The 4,648-nt window shown below is 36.2% G+C and overlaps 1 long non-coding RNA gene across 1 annotated transcript; it reads right to left on the bottom strand.

Annotated features, from left to right (window-relative positions):
• Nucleotides 1-1,720: 1,720 nt before the first annotated feature.
• LOC139364530 (uncharacterized) lies at nucleotides 1,721-4,017 on the bottom strand. The gene is made up of 3 exons (XR_011626477.1): nucleotides 3,977-4,017; nucleotides 2,502-2,556; nucleotides 1,721-1,795 (listed from the first exon to the last, which is right to left on the bottom strand). It is a non-coding gene; the product is annotated as an uncharacterized lncRNA (long non-coding RNA).
• Between the last annotated feature and the right edge of the window lie 631 nt (nucleotides 4,018-4,648).

A 4,648-nucleotide genomic window follows, 5' to 3' on the forward strand; every position in this document is an offset into this window, starting at 1 on the left:
TGCCAAACATATTTTCTTACTACATTGCCTATTGTATTTAGGTGAATGACAAGCTTTCACAAATCAGGTCTCATAAAATAAACCGCTTAAAAGATCATATGCCCTGCAATGTATTCTTTATTGGAAAGGTTTCAATAATTGGAAAGGCTTTATTGGAAAGTAAAGCAAGTTCATATTTTGGTAAAGTTTATTTTACCAACCCGAGTGATACTTTTTAAAATCAGATAATTAATGACATAAACATCACAATTACTTAACCTGCCTAGAAAAAAAAGTTTGCACCATTTGAAAGTTATAGTTAACACAATTCACAATTTTATAGATTTGTTTGTCTTACTTTCTTACTTTTGTAATCATTGTCATTTTTGCTACCATGAGATGGAAAGCACAATGTCTCACCATACCAAAATACAAGTATAATTTTTGACAGTGATAGCAATCTTTGAATATTATAAATGATATTGTTAATTTATCATGGTTACACTTTATACTAAGTTAGCCCATTTCACATGTAAATACATTAACTTTCGTTCCACAATCTTCACAAAGGACAAAAATTGAAATAGTCAATTATAGCAGAGAATTACTAAACTCTAGTTCAAGCTCCACTTTGATTTGAACCATACACATTGAAATTCCCCCAACAATGTGTCACTCAGTGGAACATCAGCTTTGTTACTCATGCTGTAATAAATTATGACTTCTTAAAACAATCAACTGACAACTTAATAAAGTGTGACCCGGATACATTCTCATGGATTAATACACAGTAGCTTTGTTTCCATGTGTATTTGTTCTGTAAACTGTACTTACAAAATGCACCTTTTTTTTTATTACTTTATTTTATGCAAATGATCTACAGGGTGGAAGGGAACTCTGCACCAATCAGTGTTACCCAAAACTTGGTCTAGGAGAACTGTTGAGTATGCTGGTTTTCCATCAACCCATTATATTAGTTGTTTTTATTTGAATTGTTAATGGCTTGGCTGGGTCTATTGTTGCTCAAACGAGTCTCTGAAAGGATGGCTTGTAAAATAAACCAGCATTCAAAACAGTTCAGGTTGTGGAAGCATTGAAAAAAATAAACCACAGATTTGGAACATCCTGTTGAAATGCAAGACTCAGTAAGAGACAACTTTGCAATTAATGGACAACACATATGGCTAGTAACTCCGGTGAGAATAGAGAAACAAAACAGAACAGCAGCATTAGTGTCACTTTGAGAATATAGGAAAGTGATGTCCCAACTTTAGTCCCGGAGGACCATGGATATAGTAGTTTTCATTTGAACAACTCATATGCATTTGTTGCTGCCATTAACACTACCAAGGTATGAAGCTTAAGCTCAATTCAGAAACTAGTGGTTATAAATATACAGCACTAACCTTACATTGACTGTTCAGATTGACTGTGCAAATTGCAAACTGTACCAATGTGATCCACATACAATATTGTGCATTAATTAGGTTGTGTACTAGTTTGGTCCATTGGACTAAATGACAAGGAAGTTTAGTCCCTTGGACTCAATGACAGAGAAAAGGAAGAACTTCACACCCCAGTTTTTTGCAGAGCCAAAACTCTTGAGGAATACACGCTTGTGGTAAAGTAGTGCATGCAGAAGATAATAACTTAGCCCCATACTTGATGGCACTTGGCTTGGTTATTTTGCAGTGAGTTTCTGCTGAATGAGTTTATTTGAGAAGCTCTTGTTCAGAGACGGACGGTTTGAGGCAATCCAATGCTTGGTTGAAGTCGTCGGCAGAGACCAAAAGAGGGGTATCCTCTGTGTCCAGACCTGAGTGAAAGAGGGAGGGAAAGAAATGGAGGGGCAGGGGAAACAAAAAGGGGGAGAGAATATAGGAGAGTGAAAGAGATAAATTGCACTTTGCCCTATTGCACTTGTTACTGACGCTTGAGGTTGCCATAGGGCTCTAGGAACTGAGACGGTCATCTCTTAAAATACTATTAACTGTAGATATGATTGGTATTTAGAAAGGATGGTATGAAAGAATGGTATTTTATATATTACCCAGTACATCAATTATAATGGTTTAAGTTTTTTGTGGACTGAACATTTTGCACTGTAGTAAAAACTTCAAAAAAAAAATGACTGAATGATCTTGTAATTTGTGCCCATGTGTTGCCAAAATAAAATACATTCATGTTTGTTTCTACATGAGGGGGTTGTAGGGATAGAACAAATGCAAGAACGCAGCAGATAAAAAATGGTTTCATAGCAATGAGACTGGATTTTATGCACATTATTTGGGTAGATTGTCCACATTGATCTTACAACTCCAAAAGTATGTTTTTCAATAAATGGACAAGATAAAGATACCATTGAAGAGCATGACGGTTGACGGTCAAATCATTTGAAAATACAACAGTTGTTCTTTAATATTTAAATGTAAATCATTCTTAAGAAGAACTGTTGTATTTTCAAATGATTTGACCGTTTGTTTAGCCCACTCATTTAAAAAAAAAAGATATATATATTTTACCTTTATTTATACAGGATTTTTCTCATTGAGACAATCTCTCTTTTCCAAGAGAGACCTGGTCCAATAGCAGCAGGGGGAACAAGGTTTCAGATTTTAAAAAACGTACATACACTAACGCAACATTAAACAAAACTATAAATACACATACAGTACAACAAAAACATTGTACATTAAAAACACAAACATCTTGACTAAAAACAGCTGGCCTAAAAACAATTACACTCTTCTATGATATATACATCAATCAAGTGTTTAAAACTCCACCAACGAAACTAGATCATCACATTTTCAAATGTTCATGACAGAATTCCAGGACCACGGAGCTAAGTAACTAAAACTATTTCTACCATGTCCTGTTCTAATTTTTGGTACTGTTAGAAGCAAATCAGAATGGGACCATAATTGATATTTATTTACTGACCTGACCAAAAAAGAACAGAGATCAAATGGCATTTAGCCCAATATGGCCTTATAAATCAGTGTATACCAGTGTTTAAGCCTATGCAAGGTCAATGACGACCAGCCAACAGCGCTGTAGAGATCACAATGATGTGTTAGACGTGTCTGATTTGTAATGAACCTGAGGGCTGCATGATACATTGAATCAAGTGCTCTCAGGGTAGTGGCTGAGGCCTGCATATATATAACATCACTAAAATCTAAAACCGACAGTAATGTACATCGTACCAGCTCCTTCCTGGCCTCAAAAGAAAAACAAGCCTTATGCCGGTAATAAAATTCAATTTTCAGCTTGAGCTTCCTTATCAAGTTCTCCACATGCACAGTGAAGCTCAGCTTATCATCAACCCACACACACAAATATTTGTACACATTAACTTGCTCTATAGTATGTCCAGCCAATGTAGCAATGACATGATTTGTAACATGCCTAGCATTTGAAAATACCATGCATTTTGTTTTACCTGAATTTAGAAGCAGCTTTAAATCATACAGATTCTGTTGTATGATGTTAAATGCTCTTTGGGCATTTTCAGAAGATAAAGATAAACTACTACCACTTGAATAAAGTACAGTATCATCTGCATAAAAATTTACATCAGCTGTTTCAATAAGATCCCCAATGTTGTTGATATACAAAATGAACAACAGTAGGCCTAAAATAGAACCTTGCGGAACTCCTGAGCACACCTCTATGGACTCAGATTTACAAACATCTGCCATTACACATTGTGTATGTTTTGATAGGTAATTTATAAACCAATCTAGAGCATGACCAGTCATTCCACAACATTTGAACCTTTTCACTAGCACAGCATGGTCCACGGTGTCAAAAGCCTTCGGCAAATCAATAAAAACAGACACACAATGTAAGTTCTTATCAAGAGCACAGTGGATGTCATTTAAAGGCAATCATAATCACAGTTTTCCATGCTTTTTTTACACCTTAAGGAAGATTTTTAACAGACATTTACAAGGAAAACGCTCACGTGTCCATTTATGAGGGCCAAACGTACCATCAGTGACACGTGCAATCTTCCTCTTAATGGCAGACAATCATGGCGTCGGAGCAGAGAGCATACATTTCCGCCCCTGTGAGCTGAGGAGGGCAGCGTTCCACTACATCCTGGAGACTGACGCTCAGGTCCACCTTGAACCTGAGAGCACAGAAATACACAGACACGCATCACACAAGTACTTTCTGACTATGGCCTTCAGAACTTGCAGCTGAGACTCTTCATCTTCATTGATCCCAACATACACCAATTTGTCAAACCTGAAAGTGCAGCAGATAAAACCATAAGGTCACAAACATTATGGAAAAGACAAAAAAAAATGCTTTTAGGACAACAAAGTACAGTCATTGGTTGGCTTGTCCAAGATCTAAATGTTGACTTTTTCAGAAGGTACAGTTGAAGTCGGAAGTTTACATACACTTGGGTTGGAGTCATTAAAACTTGTTTTTCAACCACTCCACAAATTTCTAGTTAACAAGCTATAGTTTTGACAAGTCGGTTAGGACATCTACTTTGTGCATGACACAAGTAATTTTTACAGACAGATTATTTCACTGTATCACAATTCCAGTGGGCCAGAAGTTTACATACACTAAGTTGACTGTGCCTTTAAACAGCATGGAAAATTCCAGAAAATGATGTCATGGCTTTAGAAGCTTCTGATATGCTAAT

The sequence above is a fragment of the Oncorhynchus clarkii genome, chromosome 13 (assembly GCF_045791955.1).
Source record: "Oncorhynchus clarkii lewisi isolate Uvic-CL-2024 chromosome 13, UVic_Ocla_1.0, whole genome shotgun sequence".
In the NCBI taxonomy this organism is placed as follows: Eukaryota; Metazoa; Chordata; class Actinopteri; order Salmoniformes; family Salmonidae; genus Oncorhynchus; species Oncorhynchus clarkii.